This window comes from Sarcophilus harrisii, chromosome 2, assembly GCF_902635505.1.
Source record: "Sarcophilus harrisii chromosome 2, mSarHar1.11, whole genome shotgun sequence".
NCBI lineage: Eukaryota > Metazoa > Chordata > Mammalia > Dasyuromorphia > Dasyuridae > Sarcophilus > Sarcophilus harrisii.
This window is the reverse complement of record NC_045427.1, coordinates 493,190,321-493,216,183: the sequence shown is the minus strand read 5'-3', so window position 1 is coordinate 493,216,183 and position 25,863 is coordinate 493,190,321. Positions and strand designations below refer to the sequence as shown.

Genomic DNA, 25,863 nt, shown 5'->3' with positions numbered 1-25,863 from the left:
ATTTCTAAGTTGCTCTTAGTTTGTAGCATGTCATCTACTCCAAATTATCAAGCATACTCATAAAAATTATTTTATTTCATACAAATTTGTAGCTAATTCTCATGCCAACAATTTAGCTAGAATAGATCTCAGACATCAAAAATATAATCTGTTACCCTAAAACTCTTCTGACTTGGTTTGACCTTATCAACACCTGCCTAAAATGGAATACTCAGAATTGAGCACTACTACTAATGTGGATAGACAAGGTAGAGCTTAAACTCTTTTGAGGGCATCCAGAAGACACAGTAGTTAGAGTGCTGAGCCTGCTGTCAGGGCAACTCTTCTTCATGAGTTCAAATTTGGCCTTAAACACTTACTGTGTGACTCTAGGACTGGTTTAAACTATTTCACCTCAGTTTCTTCATCTGGAAAATGATTTGGAGAAGGAAATATCAAGCTACTCTAATATTTTTGTCAAGAAAACTCCAAATAGGGTATCACAAAGAATTAGACATGACTGAAAATGACTGCACAATAGCAACAAACTATGGTGACACTGAGCCATTGAGTTGTGACTTCCATGCTCTTAGCTATCCTTAAGACTGGGAATATAATCTTTTCACTTTTGCCTCTTAAAAATATCTACTTTCTTTCAAAATTCAACTTAATTACAACATTGTACATACACTTCTCCCCACTCCTCACATGCCCTCCCCACTCCACTTAGTGTTTTCCTCCTACTGGATCCTAGCTTAGTTTCATGATACAATGGGGACAAATACATGTGGGAGTTAGAAGACATCTTCAAATCCTGCATCTCATTATAACATCTTCGCCTCTCTAAATTTTAGTTTCCTCTTCCATAAAATGAGGAAATTATCCTACATAGTCTCTAAAGGCTCCATCCAGCTCTGGGGCTATGTTTTTACCTGTGTGACCTTCGGGAAACTCATTGGGACATAGAGATAACTACAGAACAAGCAAGAGTGGACTAGATTATTCACTGATCTCTTTTAACCCTCATAGTCTATATGTTTTTAACACCTAGACCATAATTCTTTTTCTTATTTAGAAAGTTATCATGACAGATTTCATTAAATGCATTTCTGAAAAAAAAAAGTAATATCTCTAATTTTCTGATCTTTTATCTTATAACAGCTCAATAATGCTATTTAAAAAATACAGAAATAGGTGCATGCAGAATACATACATGTTTTCTTTTTCCATAAAAATATAAGCTCCTTGAGATCTTTTTTTTAAAGCCACATGGTACAAGTTAATAATGACTTGTTGATCAAGTCCATGATGACTCTTAATAGATATTATTCTGATTTAACATCTTGGCACTTTTTTATTTGATTCCCTATAAGAGAAAGTTCATGTAAAAGGTAGCAATTGAAATGCGTTTTGAAGGAAATTGGAAAGTCTGGCCTGTTGTAGAAAGAACTAAGATGACCCACTAGGACCACTAATTTCCAAGTTACTCATAGTTTGTAGTTTGTTATAGTTGACTATAATTATAGTATTATTTTTTCTAAGAGCTCTTAAACCATCTATTTAGTGTTCCTTTCAAGAATTTGATTAGGAATTGTACTAAAAACTACTTGACTAGAGTTTTTATAATCTAGACTTTTCATTTTTCTGGAATTTGGGACATTTTTCTCACTTTAAGTCTTCTCGAACATTTTCTGCTGTTCATGATTGTCCATTTTTTGACTATCTTCTCCTGTTTTTTTAAATAAGAAAGCAAAAATTTTTATTTTTATTAGCTACTAGCAACTTAACATGTCTTTCTTTGTTAATAGTAACTTTTTATTTTCAAAATACATGCAAAGATAATTTTCAATATTCACTTTTGAAAAATCTTGCATTCCAAATTTTTTCTTTTTCCTTTCCCTCCATCCCTCCCCTAGATTACTTGCTGTCTTAGCCCAGAAACTAGAGTCTTTGGGTTTATCTCACACTAGATTACTATTGTCATTGACTATTGTGTCTTGTGAACCTAACCTATTCCACTGATCTGCTACTGTATTTCTTAGTCAATATCAAATGGTTTTGATTACCACTGCTATATAATATTTTAGCTCTGATACAACTAAGCCACCTTCCTTTGAATTTTCATTAATTCCCTTGAAATTCTTGACCTTTTGTTCTTCCAGATGAATTGTTTTATTATTTTTTCTAGCCCTATAAAGTAATTTCTTGGCAGTTTGATTGGTATGGCACTGAAGAAGTAGATTAATTTAGGTAGAATTGCCATTTTTATTATATTAGCTTGATTTATCCATAAGCATTTGATATTCTTCCAATTTGTTTAGAACTGTGTTTTGTAATAGTGTTCATATAATTCCTGACTTTGTCTTGGCAAGTAGACTCCCAAATATTTTATATAGTCTACAGTTATTTTAAATGAAATTTTTCTTTCTATCTCTTACTGTTGGATTTTATTAGTAACATATAGAAATGCTGGTGACTTATGTGAATTTATTTTTTATCCTTCAACTTTGCTAAACTTGTTCATTGTTTCTAGTAGTTTTAGCTAACGCTGTAGAATTCTTTAAGTATACCATCCTATCAGCTGCAAAGAGTGATATTTTTGTTTCCTCATTACCTACTCTAATTTTTTAAATTTCTTTTTCTTCTTTTATTATTAAAGCTAACATTTCTTATAGAGGGCTGGAACTCCCAAAAATATGCTTGAATGAGATAACCAAGAACTTAAGGCTAATTATCTATTCAAATTGAGACAATGACTTTATTAGAATATGTTTGGATAAATGGCTCTTCTCACTGTTGGGTGTTTGCTGCATGTTTGGTGTTAAGATAATCATAGACAAGGATTGGAGGGCAGAGAGACAGGCCAGAGAGTCACTTGGTAGCAGGACGAGGGGGAGAGAGGCTGAACTCAGGACTCCAGGATCCAGGAGAAATCTTTGGCAAGCTTTGTGGCAGTTTGACTGCCTCCTTCACTTCTCCCTTTAAAGACCAAGGACTTTAATTTATCCTGACTCTGGCTGACTCTGAAGTCCTCCAGGAAGCTAGCCTGTATTTTACAATTTCTAATACAATATTGAATAGTAATGGTGATAATGAGCAATCTTATTTCATGTCTGATTGTACGGGGAATGTTTCTAGTTTATCCCTATTACATATGATGTTTGCTGATGGTTTTAGATAGACGGTACTTTTCATTTTAAGGAAAACTCCACTTATTCCTTCTCTCTAATGTTTTTAATAGAAATGGGTGTTGAGTTTTGTCAAATGCCCTTTCTGCATCTATTGATAAAATCATATGATTTCTGTTAGTTTGGTTATTGATATAGTAATTATGCTAATATTTTCCCCAATATTAAACTAGCCCTGCATTGCAGATATAAATCCTACTTGGTCATAGTGTATTATAATATTGGTAAATTGCTGTAATCTCTTTACTAATATTTTATTTAAGACTTTTGCATCAACAGCAGGATAATTTTCGAGAGGCCTGGAGAGACTTACATGAACTGATGCTAAGTCAAATGAGCAGAACCAAGAGATCATTATACATGGCAACAGCAAGATTATATGATGATCAATTCTGATGGATGTGGCTCTCTTCAACAATGAGGTAATTCTGGCCAGTTCCAATGGTTTTGTGATGAAGAGAGCCATTTTCACTCACATCTTTACTGTGGAAAATATGTATAGATCATAACATAGTATTTTCACTCTTTTTGTTGTTGTTTGCTTGCATTTTGTTTTCTTTCTCTTTTTTCCTTGATCTGATTTTTCTTCTACAGAATGATATTTGTATAAATATTATAAAAGAATTTCACATACTTAACATACATTGAATTACTTGCCATCTAGGGGAGAGGATGGTGGGAAGGGAGAGAAAAAAATTGGTTTGCAAGGTGAATGCTGAAAATTATTCATACATATATTTTGAAAATAAAAAGCTTTAATTAGAAAAAAATTTGTATCAATGTTTATTAGGGAAATTAATCTACAATTTTCTTTCTCTATATTGACCCTACCTGATTTAGGTATCAGCACCATATAAATGTCATAAAAAATTGGTAGGACTCCTTCTTTCCCTACTTTTCTAAATAGTTTGCATAGTATTGTAACTACTTGTTCTTTAAATGTATGATAGGATTCATTTGTAAATCCATCTGGCCCTTGAGATTTTTCCTTATGAAGTTTGTTAATAGCTTGTTCAATTTCTTTTTCTAAAATGGGACTATTTGAGTAATCTATTTGCTACTCTGTTAATCTGGGCAACCTATATTTTTGTAAGTATACATCCATTTCACTTAGATTATCAAATTTTTTGGCATACAATTGAGCAAGATAGTTCCTAATTACTGCTTTAATTTCCTCTTCCTTAGTGATAAGTTCACTCTTTTTGATGCTGGCAACTTAATTTTCTCATTTTCCTTTTTTTCTAATCAAATTAACTAAAGATTTATTTATTTTGTTGGTTTTTTCATAAAACCAACTCTTAGTTTTATTAGTTCAATAATTTTCTTGCTTCCAATGTTATTAATCTCACCTTTTATTTTCAGAATTTCAAATTTGGTATTTATTTGGGGGTTTTAAATTTGTTCTTTTTCTAGCCTTTTTAGTTGCATGCCCAATTCATTAAATCTTCTCTGTCTCTATTTTATTCAAGTAAGCATCTAGAGATGTAAAATTTCCCAGAACTGCTTTGGTTGCATGCCATAAATTTTGGTATGTTGTCTCAATGTTGTCATTCTCTTGGATAAAATTATTAATTGTTTCTATGGATTGTTGTTGCACCCACTCATTCTTTAGGATTAGGTTATTTAGTTTCCAATTATTTTTTGGTTTATTTTCCCCTGGTTCTTTATTACATGTAATTTTTATTGCATCATGATGTGAAAAGGCTTTCTGCATTTGATTTTGAGGTTTTTATACCCTAACACATGGTCCATTTTTATGTTTGTTCTATGTATTGCAGAGAAAAAAAGTATATTATTTTCTGTCCTCATTCATTTTTTCTCCAAAGATCTATCATACTTAACTTTTCTAAAATTCTATTTACTTCCTTATCTTCTTTCTTGTTTATTTTGTGATTCTATTTATCTAGTTCTGATAGAGGGAGGTTGAGATTCTGCACTAGCATAGTTTTGCTATCTAATTCTTCTTGCCACTCTCTTAACTTCTCCTTTAGGAATTTGGAGGCTATATCACTTGGTGCACATATATTTAGTATTGATATTACTTCATTTTCTATGGTACTCTTTAGCAAGATGTAGTTTCCGTCCTTATCTTTTTAAATTAGGTTGCTTTTGCTTGATCTAAGATCAGGATTGCTACCCCTGTTCATTTACTTCAGCTGAAGCATAATAGATTTTATTTTTAAGGTCAGTTGTTTTTTCAATGAGGTATTTCACATTTTTCTATTTTTTATTTTTTTCATTTTGTTTGACTAATTCTTGATGTCTCATTGAGTCAGTCAATTCCATTTGTCCAATTCTAATTTTTAATGAATCATTTTCTTCAGTTAGTCTTTTAAATCTTCTTTTGCATTGCATTTGCCCAATAGAAATTTTAAAGGTGTTTTGTTCATTGGATTTTTTCCCCATTTCATTAATTCTATTTTTTAAAGGAATTGTTCTCTTTTTTCCATTTCACCAATTCTGTTTATAAGGAGCTGTTCTATATTTCCATTTCGCCAATTCCATTTTTCAAGGAGCTATTTTCTTTTTCCATTTGAATTTTTCAAGGAATTATTTCCTTTTTCCATTTTACCAAATGTAATTTTCAAGGAGTGTTTTTTTCAGAGAATGTCTGTATTTTCTTTTCCAAACTTTTCTTCAAAGCTTTCGTTTCCTTTCCTCATTTTTCTTCTCTTTTTTAAAGATCCTTTTTGAATTCTTCCAAGAAAATCTTTTGAGTTGGAGACCAACTCATATCTCCCTTTGAGGCTTCGTCTGGACAAATTTGCCTTTAGTGTCCTTGGGATTCGAAGTCTGTTCTTGCCTGTCTCCCTAATAGCTATCTATGGTCAGAGTTCTTTTTGCTTTTCTGCTCATTTTTTAAAAGGTTGAGATCTACTCCTAGGGCACAGGGGAGATTATCCCAAGCTTTCTTTTAACCTGTCCTGGGGCCAGTGTTGCTGCAGACTTCCTTGCCACAGTGGGTGGGCTTGGCCACATTCTGCCTGTTATGCTGGGGTTCCAGAGATCACTATTTGCCTTCTATAGTTATGTTGGAGGTCTCATTGCTAATCTGCTGATCTACTGGCTTCTGAATGAGGACAGAGTAGCTAACACTGCTGTATTTTGTCTAAGAGCTCCCAGTATATTCTCTGAACCAGGCTCTCCATTCTGGGTCTCCTTGTACTCTACCTATACTGGGCTGCATGCCCCCCTGCCTAACTGAGGCAGACCTTTCTAAAGCCCTTCCAAGATATTTTTTGCTGTAAATTTGTTACACTCCAAATATTTGTGGGTTCTGTCACTCCAAAATCCATTCAAAGGCTTGATTTGGTATTAATTCTGAGGGAAACCAGGAAGAGCTCAAAGTCCTGACTCTCTCTACCATCTTGGCTCTGCCCCCTCTTTTCATTCTTTTTGAAAGAGAAATTGGAAAGAAGTAAAAGTTGAGTAGTTCTGCCTTCTCAAGGTTATAAATCTATACCATCCAATTCTTAAAGATTTTTAGCTCTACACTGGAAAGCTCCCAACTTAAAAAATTTTTTTTTGCTACTATGCCATTTAAAAAGAAAGACAGCTCATTTGGAACTTTTACCTTCCTTTTAATATTTTTATAGATCCATGTTGCATATACTTATTTTTGGTTATGATCCCTTTTTCTATGAGGTATGGTCCTGGATTCTTAAACTTTCTATAGGCCTTTTGCAATCTGAATTAATAAGATTGGATTCATTAGTTGTCTCTTACCTATGTTCATTATTGGGGTTATTGGTGACTGCATAGTCAGAATTTTATTTTCAAAAGCCTTCTGTTTTTTTTTCTTTTAGAGTTTTTGACCACAAGATGATGCCTACTTTTTCTGACTTTGGGGAGAAATTTATTTTTCTAATATCAACAATATCTTTCTGATTGTGTGTAGTATTTCCTTCTTTTAATATTATGATCTCTGGTGTTTGCCACTTCCAAAGCATGAGCCTTCTTTCTTGACTGAAGAAGATTTGAAGTGATAGTTTGTGATTATTCTTCTGACTATCATTTACTTTAGAGTTGAAAGGGAAATCTTCTAGCTTAATTTCTCCATTTTGCAGAAGAGGAAATTGAAGCCAAGAGAATGACTTTGTCCAGGGTTAGTCACAGAACTAGATAGAACTAGGTGAGTTAACAACTAGTTGAAAACTTTACCCAAAGACTATTGATTAAAGTGGTCACTGTCAACTTGGAAAGAAATCCCCAAAGAAAGAAAGAGCCATAAGCTTGCATCTTTGTCCTTGTTTTGTTATGTCTTTTAAATCAATGACTTGGATGAAATCATAGGAAGCAAGCATAACAATTTTGTAGTTGACACAAAGCTGAGGGGAATAGTTAATATGTTGAATGACAGAAGAAGAGTTCAAAAAAATCTCAGTAGGCTTGGTCAAAGCCCACTAGATGAAATTCAACAAGAATACATTTAAAGTCCTGTATTAAGCTTCCAAAAAAACCTAAAAAACAAAACCCAAATCCTCAATTGCACAAGTACAGACCTGACTTGACTGTAGTCTATGATAAAAAGATGTGAGGGATTGATACTAAGCACAATATGATCAGGCAGTGTGACAAAATTGCTTTAAAATGTTGCTCCAATCTGAGGCTTCATTAATACAAAACACAGTGGCCAGAGTACAAGAAGTGACAATTCTGCTGAATTCTGTGTTCATCAGACCACATCTGGAATAATGTGTCCATCTCTGGGTAGTAATCTTTATGTCAACTACTGACAGTTTAAGTGTGTCCTAAGGAGGAAAGCCAGGATGGTGACAGGTCTGGAAATCTTGTCTTCTAGAATGGGGTGAGTTATTTGCATATCTTTATCAAGCTTTGAAAATTGTTCCTCCTGTGTGTTCACTGGAGTCTTTGAGCCTTCACTTTATCGTACTTATCAAAAAGTAAATACCTTCTTGTCATGGAGAGAAGAATTTTCTGGCATTAAAATATGCATGTTTATAAAAAGATTCTTTATTGTGCTACTCTGTACATTCTTACCCTAGGAATTGTTAAGTAAACTGGAGTTATTTTGCCTGAGGGAAAAAAGATTGTGATATTTGAAGGACTCTCATGTAGAAGAATAAGGAGAGTTGTTCCAGATGGCAGAGCCAGGACCTAAAGGTGAAAGTTTTAGGGGGAGAAATTTTGGTTCTATACAAGAAAGAATTTCTAACAGCATTGCTTAACAAGTGGAATAGGTTTACTTATGAAGTTGTTTATTCTTTGTTACTGAAGACAAAAGATCATTAATCTTGGTTATCGTGGAAGGGATTCTTAAATGAGGAGAAAGGTTGGACTGGTTAACTCTAATAGTTTTTTTCCAACCCCAAGAGTTTATGATACTAACTTCTTAATCCCAGAAAGTTTCCTGGTCCAAAGGATCTCTACTTGAGTTCTCCTTTTACACATTTCCATATTTGTATAATTGTGACTAGAGCACAGCAGCTATTCTCCCCATTCACAGCAGGAGGTGATATGCTCAGAGTACATAATATATTGTTCCATATTAAAAAAACTCTCTCCTTGGTAGATTCTGTCTCTGCTGTAAGTAGATGGAAAGATTATTCTTGCATGATTTTTCAATTCTTTTCTTTTCATTAAGCCGCACAGTATCATAAAATATATATTTTCAGTATAAAGTTATTCATTTGTCAATCCAGTTAATCAGTGGTCCTGTCCCTGAAGAAGGTCAAATAGGTATGAAGTTTGTCTCTCCCATTTCCTGTCCATTTAAAAAATTCATTTTAGATCCTGATGAAGAGCCAGGCTGAATTAACAGGTTGTGCATCACATAAATCAATAAGCAGTTATCCAGTCAATAAGTATTTATAAAGTATCTACTCTTTGCAAGAGATACAAAGAAAGGGAAAAGTTGCTGCTCCTGAGGAGTTCAGAGAAGGAGAAACAACATGCAAACAACTACACATACAAATAAAATATAACGGTGAGAGTTCATTTTTTAATCTTTTCCCTTGTTTAATATTTTATTTTTCTCAATTACATATAAAACAACAATTTTTTAAAAAAAATTTGACTTCCAGATTCTCTTTCTTCATCTTCTTCCTTATTTCTGCTTTGACATAGGTTGTACATGTATAGGCATGCAAAATACATTTCCATGAAAGTCATTCTGTGAAAGAAAACAGACAAAAAACTTCAAGAAAAATAAAGTAAAGAAAATTATCTTTGATCTATATTCAGTATTGACTAATTCTTTGTTTTTTTTCTCTGAAGAGGGATAGCATCTTTCATCATAAGCTTTATAAAATTGTCTTGGATCATTCTATTGCTGAGAATAGTAAGTTATTCATAAGGGTCCTCAAACTTTTAAAATAGGGAGCCAGTTCACTGTCCCTCAGACTCTTGGAGGCCCGGACTATAGTAAAAACAAAAACTTTGTTTTGTGGGCCTTTAAATAAAGAAACTTGTACTGCCATCTTAACTCTTAGTGGGATATCTTAAAGAGATAAATAAGATAAGGCAGCAGGGAGCTGATAGAAGGGAGGACAATTTGGAAAAAATAAAAGTCAGAAGCATATATATATATATATATATATACATATATATGTATATATCTCTACACATACACACACACACATATATATATGTATCTGTAATCTACTTGGGGGATATTCAGTAGAAGAAAGGAGAAAAGAAGAATAAAATAAAAAGTACACAGCAGAAAGCAAAAGAAAACCTATAAAGAAGCAAAGATGGATGATTATAGTTACAAATGTCTTCTATTATTATAATATGCTCTCTGTAAATGGAAATTTATTGTTTACATGTTTTTAATCCTCTCTTATGTTCTGCTGTGCATATAACTAAAAAAATATCAGGTCAGTTTTCCTTCATAATTTCTTGAAAGATGATGAGACTTTTTTTATTATAAATTTCAGGTAGTCTAATAGTTGTTAAATTATCTGTTCTGAATTTTCTTTCCAGGTTAGTTGTTTTCCAATGAGATATTTTACATTTTCTTCTATTTTTTTATTTGTTTGATTGTTTCTTGATGTCTCATCAAGTCTATTGAGATTGCTTTGGATCACTGAACCACAGAGAAGAACCAAGTTTTTCATAGTTGATCACTGAACATTCTTGCTATTATTGTGTAAAATGTATTCATGGTTCTGTTTGTTTCGCTCAGCATCAATTCATGTAAATCTTTCCAGCCTTTTTAAAATTAGCTTGTTCATCATTTTTTATAGAACACTGTTCCATTATTTTCATATACCCACAACTTGTTCAGCCCCAATTGATAGGCATCTACTCATTTTCCAATTCTTTGCTACCACAAAAAGAGCTGCTACAAACATTTTTGCACATGTGGTTTTTTCCTGCCTTTAAGATTTCCTTGGGATACAGACCCAGTAATGGCACTGCTGAGTCAAAAGATATGCACAATTCAATAGTCCTTTGGGTATAGCTCCAGATTGCTCTCCAGAATGGTTGGATCATTTTACAATTCCACCCAATACATTAGTGTTCCAATTTTCCCCCATCCCCTCCAATATTTATCATTATCTTTTCCTGTCATCTTAGCCAATCTGAGAAGTGTGAAGGGGTACTTCAGAACTATTTTAATTTGCATTTCTCTAATCAATAGTGATTTAGAGCATTTTTTTGTATAACTATAAGTAGCTTTAATTTTGTCATCTGAAAATTATCTGTTTATATCCTTTAATTATTTATCAATTGGGGAATGATTTGTATTCTTATAAATTTGACACAGTTCTTTATGTATTTTAGACATGAGACCTTTATTAGAAACACAGATTTTTTCCTAACCTTGTACTTCTCTTTTAATCTTATTTCTGTTGATTTTGTTTGTGCAAAAACTTTTTAGTTTAATGTAATCAAAGTTGTCAATTTTGCCTTTCATAATGTTCTCTAGTTCTTCTTTGTTCATAAATTCCAACCTTCTCGTAAGATCCAATAACTAATTTATTTCTTGCTCTTTTAATTTGTTTATGGTATCCTCTTTTATGCCCATATCATGTATACATTTTGACCTTATTTTAGTATGGGGTGTGAGATGCAGATCTATATCAAGTTTCTGTCATATTATCTTCCAGTTTTCCCAACAATTTTTGTAAAATATTGAGTTCTTATTCCAGAAGCTGGAGTTTGGGGGTTTATCAAACACTAGATTACTATAGTTATTGATTATTGTGTTGTGTGTATCTAATCTATTGCACTGATCCACCACTCTATTTCTTAGTCAGTACCAAATGGTCTTGATGACTTCTGCTTTATAGTATAATTTTAAGTTTGGTACTGCTAAGCCACCATCCTTTGTATTTTTTTTCATTAATTCCCTTGATATTCTTCATCTTCCAGATAAATTTTATTATTTTTTTTATAGTTTGATAAGATAATTTTTGGCAGTTTGATTGGCACTGAAGAAGTAGATCAGTTTAGGCAGAATTGTCATTTTTAGTATATTAGCTCAGCCTATTCATGAGCAATTGATATTTTTTCATTTCCTTAGATCTGACTTTATTTGTGTGAGAAGTGTTTTGTAATTGTGTTTATATAGTTCTAGGATTTATCTTGGCAGATAGACCCACAAATATTTTATTTTGTCTTCAATTATTTTAAATAGAATTTCTTTTCCTACTCTTGCTGTTAGGCTTTGTCACTGATATATAGAAATGATGATGTTTTTTGTGAATTTATTTCATTTCCTGCAACTTTGCTAAAGCTTTTGCTTCGATTAGGTTTTTGGATGATTTTCTAGGATTCTCTAAGTATATCATCATATCATTTGCAGAGTAATAGTTTTAGTTCCTCATTACCTATTCTAATTTCTTTAATTTCCTTTTCTTTTCTTAATGCTAAAGCTGACATATCGAGTGCAATGTTGAATAATAATGGTGATAATAGGTATACTTGTTTCAACCCTGATATTGGGAATACATCCAGCTTCTCTCCATTACAAATAATGCTTAATGTTGATTTTTGATACACACTGCTTTATCCTTGTGCTCTCTAGTGTTTTTAATAGGAAAGGGTGCTGTATTTTATCAAAAGCTTTTTCTGCATCTATTGAGATTATCATATGATTTTGGTTGGTTTTGTTATTGATATGGTCAATTATGATAATAGTTTTCCATATTGGACCAGCTCTGCATTCCTTATATAAATCCCACTTGGTCATAGTGTATTATCCTGCTGAGAATTTGCTGTAATCTCTTTGGTAAGATTTAAAAAAAAATTTACATCAATATTCATAAGGGAGATTGGTCTGTAATTTTCTTTCTTTGTTTTGGGTCTTCCTGGTTTAAGTATCAGTGTTATAAAAGGAATTTTGCAGCATTCCTTCTTTGCCTATTTTTCCAAATAATTTACACACTATTGAAAATAATTGTTCTTTAAATATTTGGAAGAATTCATTTGTGAATCCATCTGGCTCTGGAGATTTTTCTTAGGGAGTTCATTAATGGCTTGTTCCATTTCTTTTTCTAAAAATGGGACTATTTAAGTAATTTATTTCCTTTTCTGTTAATATGAGCAATTTATATATATTTTTGCAAATATTTATCCATTTCAATCAGATTGTCAGACTTGCTGCCATACAGTTGGGCAAAATAGTTCCTAATTATTGCTTTAATTTCTTTGTTATTGCTGGTAAATTCACCCTTTTTATTTTTAATCTGGTGATTTGTTTTTTTTTTCTTCTTTCTTTTTTCTAATCAAATTAACCAGAAGTTTATTTATTTTGTTGGTTTCTTTATAAAATAAACTCTTAGTTTTATTTATTTATTAGTTCAATAGTTTTCTTAGTTTCAATTTTATTAATCTCTTCTTTGAGTTTCAGAATTTTTAATTTGGTATTAGAGGTTTTAAATTTGTTCTTTTTCTAGCTTTTTTGGTTACATGCCCAATTCAATGATTTCCTCTTTTTCTATTTTATTCATATAGCTATTTAGAAATATAAAATTTTCCCTAAGAACTGACTTGACTATATCTCATAAGTTTTTGATATGTTGTCTCATTATTGTCATTCTCTTGAATGAAATTATTGTTTCTGTAATTTGTTGTTACCCACTCATTTTTTAGAATTAGATTATTTAATTTCCAATTGGTTTTTAGTCTATCTTTCCTTGCCCCTTTATTGAATATAACTTTTATTGCATTGTGATCTAAAAAGGGAGCATTTACTATTTCTGCCTTTCTGCATTTGATTGTGAGGTTTTTTTATGTCCTAAGACATGATCACTTTTTGTGAAGGTGCCATGCACTTCTGAGGAAAAATGTATATACCGTTCTGTCCCTATTCAATTTTCTCCAGAGGTCTATCATATCTAGTTTTTCTAGGATTCCATTAACTTCCTTAATTTCTTTCTTGTTTATTTTTGTGGTAGGTTTTTCTGATACAGAGAGGGGAAGGCTGAGATCCTCCACTAATATAGTCAGAATTGCTACCCCTGCTTTTTTTTTTTTTTAACTTCAGGAAAGCATAATAAATTCTGTCCCAGTCTTTTACCTTTGCTCTGTGCATGTCTCTCTGTATCAAATGTGTTTCTTGTAAACAACATACTGTAGGATTCTGTTTTTTAATCCACTGCTATTCATTTCTGTTTTATGGGAGAGTTCATCCCATTCACATTCACAGTTATGATTACCAGCTCTGTATTTTCCTCCATCCTATTTTCTTCCCTGTATATGCTTTTGTTCTCTTTCCACCCACTATCTTATCTCCTATCCTCCCTCCCCTTCTCTTAGTAGAGGTTCTTTTAACCCACTTCACCCACTACCCACCTCTTCCTTCTTTCTCTTACCTTTTCCCCTAGATTTTCTGCCCTCTTTTTCTATCTTGCCCCTCCCTTTTCTTACCTTTTTCTCCTCCTACTTCTTTATAGGGTAAGATAAATTTCTATACCCAATGGAATGATTATTATTTTCTCTTAGAACCAAAACTGATGAGATCAAGCTTCAGACAATGCTCATCTCACCTTCTTTCCCTATATTGTAATGTCTTTTGAACCTCATCATGTGAACTAATTGTTCCATTATATCTCCCTTTCCTCTTTTTCAAGCATAAACTTTTCCCCACCCCTTAATGTCTTTTTCTTTGATGTTATCACAGCAGAGTCCTTTCACAACCTCACCCTCAGTCCATGTGATGTCTCCCTTTTTCTTCCCCAGTGATAAAGTTCTCAAGATAACATTTTCCCAGATAAATAGGTATAAATAGTTTAACCTTTAAATAATACATATTTTTGTCCTATTTACCTTTCTATACTTCTCTTGAGAGCTGTGTTTATAGATTAAATTTTGTTTTGTTCTTTTTATTTCAATAAAAATGATTTAAAATCTCTTACTTCATTGAACCTCCATCACCTCCCCTGAAAGATGATGCTGTATCTTGCTAGGTAGTTAATTCTTGGTTGTAATCATAGTTCCTTTGCCTTCTGGAATATAGAATTACAGGCTCTCCGATCTTTTATAATAGAAGTTAACCAGATTCTGGGTAATTCTCCATTGTTGCTCCTTGAATTTTATCTGGTAGCTTGTAGTAGTTTTTCCTTGAAGTTGTAGTTCTGGAGTTTTGCAACAATGTTCCTTGGGTTTTCCTTGTGTTATCTCTTTCTGAATGTGATCGATGGATTCTTTCAATGAATATTTCTCCCTCTGTTTCTAGAATATCAGGGCAATTTTCTTTAATGATCTCTTGAAAAATGCTATCCAGGTTCTTTTTTGGTCATAGCATTCATATAGCCAATAACTTTTAAACTGTCTCTTCTGAATCTATTTTCCAGGTCAGCTATTTTTCCAATGAGATATTTCAAATTTTCTTCCATTTTTTTCATTCTTTTTAGTTTATTTGACTGATTCTTGCTATCTCACAGAGTCATTAGCTTCCATTTGCCCTGTTCTAGTTATTAATGTGTGATTTTCTTCAGTTAAAGAAATTTTGTATCTCTTTTTCCATTTGGTTAATTCTGCTTTTTAAGGACTTGTATTTCCTCCTTTTTTTTTTTTTTTTTAAACTTTTATGGTTGAGCTCTTCTCCTGGAATAAAAGGGGAGCTGTTCCAAGCTTCTTATGCATCTCTGATCCTTAGCTTTAAGCACAGGGGCCCCTTGTGTTTGCAGTGGGTAGCTTGGCTGCTCTTTCCAGGAAAAGCCTGATTTCACAGAATTTTTCTTCTGAGCTGGGATTGGAAAGTGCCCCACTAATTTGTTCCTCCACTGAGCCAGGACTGAGGGTCTTAGTTGCTGATTTGATGTGATTAAGACCCTCTCATTTGCTTTTGTAATGTTTTGGTTGATTTTCTGGAGGTCTTGGGACCAGACTTTGTTTTAGTCAGAGTAATCTCCATGAGATTCTTCAGGAGCCAGGGATAAAGTCCAAATTCTTTACTGTCTCCTTTCCTGGGGCTCTGCTAGCTTTTTTGAGCTCTTCAGATGGGCCTTGATCTCAGTGGGGGGAGCAGGAAGCTAGACCAGCCATCAGGAGGCTGATGAAGATGGAATGAATGTCTATCCTTGGCTCAGAGAGCTTGAGTTCCACCTCCAGTCCTCTGACTCTGACTGGGTTTGTCCCACTTTATATGCTCTATTTTAATTACATCATTGTATGTGTGAATTTTGTAGAATAGGTGTCAATCTTGTAGAACTATATTAAGTACTAAGTACATGTACTGAACTAGAGAACTATCAATCACCATGCTAACCTAGATAAAACCATTGTCTTATAAATTCCACTGAGTTAACACCTTGTTGTAAGAATCCTTGTTTCAAGTACACAGTTCTGGCCTATAACAGACTTTCCCAGAGACTGTTTGAGCTGGGCTGAATGCCCTTTTTACCCTAATGAGATTGACCTTTCTTGAAGTTTTTCCTATCTATCTTGAGCTGGGGAGTGGTTTCATTCTGTCAGACTCTATTCAGAAGCTTGGCTTCATGTGGCATTCAAGGATAACTGGGAAAGCTCAAGCAGCTTCCTGGCTTTACTCCACCATCTTGACTCCATTCCCCAAAAGAGCATTTCTACTTTTGAAGGAGCTCTTCTCTTCAGTGAATTTTTGTTTATCTTTTTCCACTTGGGCAATTTTGCTTGCTTTTCAAGCTATTTTTCTCTTTAATGGATGTCGTCTTTTTTTTTTTAACTATGTTTTTATCTTATTTTTAAGGTGTTATTTTTTCATTATTTTGTGCTTCTTTTACCAAGCTATTGACTCATTTTTCATGATTTTCTTACATCACTCCCATCTCTCTTCCTAATTTTTCTCTACCTCTCTTACTTGATTTTAAAAATCCTTTTTGAGCTTTTCCATAGCCTGAGACCAATTCATATTTTTCTTTGAGGCTCTGGGTGCAAGAATTTTGACTTTGTTGTCTTCTTCTGAGTGTGTTTTTTATCTGCCTTGTCACCATAATAACTTTTTGTAGTCAGATTTTCCCCCTATTGTTTGCTCATTTTTCTAGTCCATTTTTTAACCTTTAATTGTATGTTAAAGTGCAGCTCTACTTCCCAAGTGGAAGGGGTACTATTGCAAACTTAAGATTTTTAATTCAACTCTTTTTAAGAGTTATTCTGGGGATCTGTAAACTTTTGGCTTTTCCAAGGTGGTATGATATAGGGAAAGGTGTGTTTACTACCCTCTTTTACTATGCAGTAGTTTGTGAGTGACCACATGCACTCCAACTCTGGAACTATGACCAGAGTCCCTGTTTCCCTTTGGCCATAAGATTTGCTGTGTTAGTGGTCTTCTTCTTACTGGGACTAAGATTCAGGACTGCAACTGAGTTGCAACTATAGGCAGTTCAACAGAGTACTGCCCCTGGTGCCAGCAAAGCATTTATAAATCTCCTACTGACCCATTTTCTGGTCCCTTTATTAGTGGGCTGAGAGATCTGGAAACCACCACTGCTACTGATTCAGTTACTCTAAGAACTATTCTTGGTTTTCTTGGGTCTGGTCTATACTGATGAGGTGCAAATGATGAGGTGTGAGAATTGGGGTGAGAGGTCCCCTCTGGTTAGAGGTGCAGGTCCTATTTGAAAGAATTCGCAAGCCTGAAATCTGTGTGGCAAAAAGGGATTTATTGTCACTGAGAAGCCAGCTTGCTAGAAAGACAGACTTCTTAATGGGCAAAAGATTCTGTTAGGAAGATAGCAAAGGTTAACATTGAGAAGAGAATAACTTTACCAGTGGGCATGGTCTGAAAAGATATCTAGGCATGTAGCCCTAGATATATTGGGGCTTACTTTGATCTTTGGCCTGGAGACAGGGGCCAACTCCTGTGAGACTGATTTTCAATTTCAATTTAAAATTGAATAAGATTACTTAACTGGGAGTTTGAACTATTCAATAGGACTATCAGGCCGAGATCTCCAACTGAATGAGAACACTTAACTTGGGGAGGGCATTGTCTGGGAAAGGTATGCTTTTCCCAGGGGAGAGAGCTTGAGACCCCAAATCACCCTTCTTTTGCAGATTAAAGGGAACACAGTTTCAGGCCCCCTTCAAAGGTTAAAGGGGACATACTGTCAGAATCAATACTGTCACAGCTTGTGCTGTATTGTCCTCCTTTCTCATCTTGGTAAAATTGACTTTTCCTGTCAAGCTTCCAAGTTGTCTTGGGTTAGAAACTTGTTTCCCTTCATCTTTTTGTGGGTCTACCTCTTTAGAATTTGTTTAGAGTGATTATTTAAAATTATTTGGAGGAGGTTGGTGAGAGTTTGAATGAATCCCTGCCTTTATTCTGTTATCTTGGCTCTTAGTGAGAGATCTTGAATGTGGGTCAACATGGAGAGGAAGCTCATCAAACCTCAACCTTCATCTGGAGAGGACGTGAGTAACCTGACCCCATGTTGGCACTGAGGGCCAAAGCTCTGTGTGTTCCACACTAATTACAATTACATCTCATGTGTTATCTTACCATATAATTTACCAAGTTTAAATTTTTTTATGTCTAACTGAGGATAAATGAGGTAAGATCACTTTTCTTAATCTATGGTCAGTAGCAAAATTGTAGTAGTCTGAAAAACTCTTACTATCAAACACTTTTACTTCTTAAAACTTGTAAACTTAAAAATTTCTTTACCTTCTCCTTTCTTCCTAAGTCCTACCACAATGAGAATATGCAGGACTAGTCCAAGATAGGGAATGTAATTATTTTGCTGTTCTTTGAGATAGGAAGGAAAATTGGATTAGATTGTCCTTCCTATATCTTCTAGTCCCAATATTCTGGTTCTATTATTTGATATCTAAAGAATAAGCTCCTTTCTAGGTATAAAAAGAGGGAGGGAATATGAATGAGGCATATCCATGGGAAAAATCTGGCAAAGGAAAAGTATCCATGACTTAGCTTCATGGATGGAATAGGGAGCAAAGCAGGCACCAGGACAGAGACCTAGGCAGCAGCACAAAAAGGTGAACTAATAAAAATGATGGGATGAAAGTTATCCACTTTTAATGGCTTATTCAATATCTCACTTTCTTAAGGAACACATTTATTTGTTTGAAACTAAGCCTCCAGAAAATGACACCATTTATCTTTTCTTACAGAGGTAAGAGCTGAGAAATGGCAGTAGCTGGGGAAAGTTTGATTAGAATAGTAATGGGAATCTAGCCCATTTTCTTTTATCTGGTTTGTACACACTGTTGCCTCTGGATCAAGTGGTGGCCTTCAGGATATTAGAAGTTCTCTTTGTCCCAGGCGCTTCGTCATCCCCAGGAGTAAGAAGGAGGGTTCTCAGGCAAAATTACAGGCCATTGTTTCAAGCCCTTATTCAGTGGATTCTGAGACAGGCAAGTGCAGAGGGCCCTCAATAACTCTAAAAAAGTCTTAAACTGCCTTCTCTATTATGATCATCCCTGGCTTGAGAAAAGAAAAAAAAAGCAGCAACCCACAAAGCCAATTATGAAGATAAGGCCATCACTCCCTATTCTTTTCTGAGCCTTATATCAAGCATTTCCTGGGCTTCTGTTGAAATATCAGGTGATGTCATCTTAGGTCTGGCATATTACAGTAAAAAATAGGCTCTAATTGAAGTCATCACCTACTCTTAAGATCCCCTGGGTTTATGAATGACTCAGAAGTAGAGTTGCCACACTGTGGATAACTGAACCACAGTAATAAGTCCCTGAGTCCTTTACTGCTGCCTTGAGAATTGTAAGTGTGAAGTTGTCAGAATCTAGATTCCCTAAGAAATTTTTCTGGAAACCATCACCATATTTTTCACTGAACTGATATATGAAAATCAAGGAGTTATCCCACTTTTTTTTGTACCAGCTCATTTGATGGCTTTTCAAGTCCCCTCCTTTCAAGGTGCAATGTAAGGTGATAGTTCTTCCAACATGGGCAGTCAGGGTTTGGTCTTGTTCCAACTGGATATCTGATATTACTTCTGAAAAGGAAAAAAATAACAAACAAGTTATAGAGGCTTTAAGGAAACTCTGTTTAAAGGAAATTGAATATACTGAACCAGCACCACAGGGAGGGATAGCTCCCACCTTACTTTTCTCTAGAGAATATTCCAGCCAGCAGTATATTTCTCAGGAGAAGAGGAAACTGGGAGGCTTTAATGCCTCCTCACTGTTAGACCTCTACTTTGTTCTTACCTGAATGAAAGAAGGTGAGATAGGCAAAGAACTTTACCCACTTCATGGCTTCAATGCAGAGGAGAATGAATCAGAAGTGTGTGAGGCACTTTTTTGGTCTCACCTGAAACCTGGATTAACAGGTGTTCTGACTGACCCTTGAGAAATGACTTGTCAGTTACAGAGGGAGTATAGTGCTTGCCACTTCCTCAGGAGGTGGCTGATAAGAATATTTTCCTGAGCAGCCCTAGAACATACATTACAAAAAGAGAGGTCAGCAGATTTAGTCAGAAATAGTTTCAGTGTTTCCTATGCTCTACAGAGTGGTACATTGAAAACAATACAAACTTTTAGAGTCAAAAGGATCTGTTGTAGTACAAAAAGCACTGAATTTAGAGTCAGAGGGCCTGGGTATAAATCTTCTACTACTTATTTATTCTATGGCTCAGAAAGGTGAAGCCAATTGAGATGCTGCTTCAGGTATGACCTTGGACATGTTACAATTTCTCTGTGCTTCAGTTTTCTCAACTCTAAAATCAGGGGGTTGGCCTATAAGGTCTTTAAGATCTCTTTCAGTTTTTAATAGGGTGACAAGAATGCCTCATTTCTCCTCCATCCTAGATTTTGAAAGTTGATTTAATTCCCATTTTATTGTTTTCTTTCTTTCTTTCTTTCTTTCTTTCTTTCTTTCTTTCTTTCTTTCTTTCTTTCTTTCTTTCTTTCTTTCTTTTTCTTTCTCTCTCTCTCTCTCTCTCTCTCTCTCTCTCTCTCTCTCTCTCTCTCTCTCTCTTTCTCTCTTTCTCTCTTTCTCTCTCTCTCTTTCTTTCTTGACTTGCCCAGGGTCAAACAGTCAGAAAGTGTTAAATGTCTGAGACCAGATTTGAACTCATATCTTCCTGACTTCAGGGCTGGTGCTCTATGCACTGCACCACCTAGCTGCCCCTATTTTCATTCTTTTTAGTAGAAAAAGTAATGGATTAGAAATTAAAAGCTTGAGATAATGTGGCTTTGGACAAATCACTTGTGGGAGTCATGTCTTGTTTCCTTATCTATAAAATGGGGATAAAAATGTTCATCCTACGTAACTAAGCAGGTTACTGTGAAGATAAAATGCAATTATGAGTGCGATGATGCTTTGAAAAAAAGCATAAAATGCTATATAAAAGCAATACATATGTTTGTCTTTTAAAACTCCATAGTCTGGCTCCTATCTACCTTTCTAGGTTTATTATTCTCCACCATGTATTCTATTTTCTAGTCCACTTGGACTGTTTGCAGTTTTATGCAGTTTCCTGTCTCTATGTCTTTGAACAGGCTGATCACCCCAGGCTAGGATATACTCATTTCTCATTTCTACCTTGTAGAATCTCTAGTTTTCTTCAAAGCTCAGCTCAGAATCTACCTCCTATAGGAAGCCACTTATAATCCTCTTTAATTGTTAGTGCTCTTCAATAGAAAGAATGCATTTTATATTTTCTTTTTATAAAATGCATTTTATATTTTCTTTTTTAATGTACCTATCTCTTTATTCTCCCCTTCTGCCAAATAGAATATAAGCTTCTTGAGGTCAGGGACTATTTCATTGTTATCTTAGTATTTATCCCAGTGATTAACAATCAATAAATACTTGTTAAATGAATGAATCACTATTTTATGTTAATATTTAATTTGCCATGATTATTGAATTCACCTGAAGAACTCCTTAGAGAAAAAAGAATTATTGACATACATAATTACTGAACAGTCCTGAACAAATCAGCAAATATTTATGAAAAACTGAATCATTTGAGGATAGATTTTCCTTTCACTTCTCATAATTTCTTGTCTTATCAGAGATGATTTAACCAGATATCAAGGGAACATACCTTTCACTTTCCAATCTCTATACTTTGTTTATAATGTTCTTTATGCACGAAATGTTCTTCCTTCTCACTTCTGGAAGCTGAAATATTACTTATCTTCCAACACTTTCTGTTCTGCTCTTCCCCATTAATTTTTTATTCCATATCCATCTACACTCATGGGAAGAAAAGAAGATATGAATTAATCAAGCACCTATTATGTTGCAGGTTCTATAGTGCTTTACAAACATTATCTCATTTGATCCTGATAATAAGCCTAGGAAGTAATTTTATTATTACCCCCATTATGTTTGGGCAAACAAAAGTAGACAGAAGTTAGGTGACTTGTCCACAGATAGTTTTGGAGGCCAGATATCAATTTTGGTCTTCTTGATTCCAAGCTTAGCAATCTATCCACTCTGCCCAGTGATGATCTATCTTCTGATAGATAGTAAGATGTAGTTCAGAGTCACAGTGAGGAAAGAGCTTTATGAATCTTAGGTTGTTATATAAATGCATTTTAGAATTCTCTAAAAGGTCTAATAATTTTGTGATTTTCTGCCTCCTTTAGCATTCCTTCCAATATTATATAATATAGTATTGCAAAGTATATTGTATTGTAAATAGTAGATCCTAACTTAATTATTTAGTGAATAACCAGTCAATATGCATTTATTAAGCATCTAATATATAGCAGGTACTTTATTATGTGCTGAGAATATTAAAAGGCAAATTATAGTCTCTGTCCTTGAGAAGCTTAGAATCCAATGAGAGAGGCAATACATACATACATACATACATACACATATAAATATAAAAACACACACATATATCAAGCTATTTGTAGGAAAAATAGGAAATAATTATTAGAAAGAAGACACTAGAATTAAGAGGAATTGGGGAAGGCTTCAGGTAAAAGAAAAGATTTTAATTGGGATTTAAAGGAAGCCGAATAAGTCAGCAGGTGAAGCTGGAGAAGGATATCATGCATGTGATTCAGTCAGAGAAATGCTTGGAACCAAGGGATGAAGCATCTTGTTTATGGAACAGCCAGGTAGTCAGTGTCACTGCATCAGAGAGTAGGATTGAGGAATAAGGTGTAAGAACATCAGAAAGGTAGGAGAGAACTAGATTATAAATGCCAATTTTATATTTATATTTATAAATATTTATATAAATTTATAAATGCCAAATTTAAATGTCACTGAAGTTTATTGAGTAGTGTGGTACATTCTGATATTATTGAATTATGCTTTAGGAAAATCAACTTAGTGTTTTATAATAAATTACATTTACTTTATGTGTAAGGTTAATCCATATAACCAACCTATGAAGTAGATAAGTGGTACAGGTATCACTATTCACAGAGAAGGAAATGGAGATTTGGAGAGCTAAAGTGAATCCAAATTCAGCCTCTGCCATGTATGATCTTACAAGGATCTTAGAATTGCTAGTCAAGTTCACACATAGGATTTTAGAGCACAGGATTTTAATTTATATTAGTGATACCGAGAATATATAAAGGATTGGCACCAGCAGTACCTTGATGTTGCCCCCAAAGATTTACAAACAAGCCAGTTTTCATTAATCAACCATTTAGTTTCTAACCTGAATGTATACAAATATTTTTTGGGGAATTATCTTATTTTTTCATCCTGGACCATTTCTAGGAGAAGGGGAAACTGTGAGTGTTTTCATGGGTATATTCTATTCTGCAAAGTGGAAATAGATTCATAAATCATAGAACTTTAGAGTTGGTTGGATGGGAGCTTAGAAACCTCCCATCCAACACACTCTGGAGTCCACCTCAATCCAAATGGTTAATCTAAAATTAATCCTAATCTCAAGGTAGGGGGCCTTAAATGACTATAGGATTAAAGAGACATAGATTTAAATCTATGAGAATATAAAAAAAAAAGTCAGAGGCCATATAGTTCAATTCCTTCAGTTTCAGATATGGAAACGGAGGCCCAGACAATTTGAGTGACTTGCCTGAGGTCACATGTGTAGTAAAAGGAAGGAGCTCTGAGCAAATTCCCAATATCAGGGAGTCTTAAGATCTATACAGACCAAGAAGCTTTGACCAAGTAACAGGACCTGGCATCTGCCACTAACACTGGGACAGTCTTTGCTTCCTGAGATTATATGCTTTGGAAGTATAGAAAGAAGGAAAATGAACCTGTCCTGTTCCCATGGCAACAGTAAAACTTAGCCAGCCTGCTATGCTTTCTACTTTGGTTGGATAAAGTAAGGGAGTTTTGAGGCAGTTTTAAGCCTGAGATCCAGCCACCAGGAAGGATAATTTGACCAGGGGAGGGTAGTTTTCAAGGTCTGGGCCAGATCCTTCCTTTTAGAGAAGACTCACTTAACTAACCAGTTTCAAGAATGTCTGGAATGAATCTGTCAGAGAAGTCCATGAGCTGAGTCCAATCAGTATGGAAGCTTTGTGTGAGATCCCTGGCAGATATTAATAACAAGTGAGAAGGACACTTTTGCCCTTTAGCAAAGGAATGTCTTTGACAGTATGGGATAGAATGACAGTTGTATTTCCTCTTGGTATATGTGGGATGTAGAAAAAATTATACAGAAAGAAAGACGTGAACGATGATCAAGTCAGATCAGTAGGTATTTTTTGGCACCTTGCTTTGTACCTGATACTGTACTGTTCCCATCTAATAGAATCTGCTATCCTTAGATATTTATCATCAGTTATGTCTGCCATCGAGCATTTAGTAAGCACTTACTGTGTGCCGGACACAATGTTTAATACCAGGGTTACAAAGACAGATAAACACATACCCCATCTATCTTCAAGAAGCTCATATTCTAATGGGGGGGGGGTTCAACATGTGAACTACTATATATGAGATCCAGATAGAGTAGATTAAAGGTATGTAAATAAGGGTGTGGGAGCTAGCATGTGAGGAGTAATTTGGCAGAGACTTCTTTCAATCACTGGAAGCTTGAGAATCTATTCACATTTGATTTTAAGAATACATCTGAAATTCCAAATTTCTGCTTGGTGTTATTTGGGAAATGTATCTGAATTTACAAAAGAAAAATCCTTGACTTGTTTTATCTATTACTCTATTATTTCTGATTTCTAGTCTGCCATCACTTTGGGTCCCTGGTTCTTTGGGAAACATAAAGAAGGACCAATACCCATGGAGACATGTAGGTTGTACCAGTCACTGTGGTGATAGAGACCAATGAAAAAAAAAGCTATGCTAAATTTCCTGCCACTTTGGAGAGATTTCTTTAGTTATTGCATCAGTTGCTATGAGTCCAAGACTTCCTTTTGATAAGTATGTGTTTTGTTCTACCAGACTGGGCTGTGCTTAGAATACTTAGGCAAATAAGAGTACCCTTCTGTTCTTCTAAAGTTTCTGGATCTAAATGGATGTTGTAAAGTACAAGGCAATTCTGGAAATCAATGAGGAAGGTTAATAGGTGCCAAGGAAAATTATAGTGCATTTATCTCTAAATCATCCCAGTGGCTGGCATCCCAGCTGCAACATACATACAGATGTATGAAACATGAAAGACACTGCTAAAGAAAACTGAAAAAAATACCCTGTTAAAATTTCTTGGATTCTGATTCTGCTGATGTCACTTTTGGGGTATTTGGATGTAGAAATGTATAATATGTTCTATATTTTTTCTCAAAATTCAAAGTTCTTTTGCAAACTTTCCCCTTGTTATCCCTAAATCTCATATAATTCAGCTCTTAATCATAATTTTCACTCATTAACCTTTCTGGATTAATTGCCATTAGACAGGGTGTTCTAAAATTCTTAGTGCCATTTTAAGCTATTAGAATCAGAATACTAAAGCTTCCAAATTTAATATTAAACATATTAAAGCTTTAATTGCATTTTAAAATAGCCTTAAGACTTTTGGGATACCCAGTATATTTCTATTGAACCTTTGTATGCTTTTTTGTTTGTTTTTCTTTTGAGATTATAAGCTTCTTGGAAAAGAAATTGTTCTTTAAGGTATGTCATAGTAGCTTTATACATCACCATGAATCTTGTGGATGGACAAAAAAAATTTCTATTGATTTTTTCCTGAGAGGCGGAGTTATAGAATAGAAAGAGCACTTGAGTTGGAACTCTTTCTAGTCCTCAGACAAGAAACTTGGGTTCAAATCTTGACTGTGATAGTAACTATATGACCTTGGTCAAGTCCCTAAACTTTTGGAAGCCTCAGTTTCCTTATTAATTAAATGGGGATAATATTTTTACTGCTTAACTCACATAGTTGTAAACAACAAAATGCTAAAAAACGAGTTATTA

General features: G+C 34.3%; 1 long non-coding RNA gene across 1 annotated transcript; it reads right to left on the bottom strand.

Annotated features, from left to right (window-relative positions):
- Positions 1 to 9,171: 9,171 nt before the first annotated feature.
- LOC105749214 lies at positions 9,172 to 19,916 on the bottom strand. The gene is made up of 3 exons (XR_001120419.2): positions 19,749 to 19,916; positions 19,417 to 19,534; positions 9,172 to 9,300 (listed from the first exon to the last, which is right to left on the bottom strand). It is a non-coding gene; the product is annotated as an uncharacterized LOC105749214 (long non-coding RNA).
- Positions 19,917 to 25,863: the final 5,947 nt, after the last annotated feature.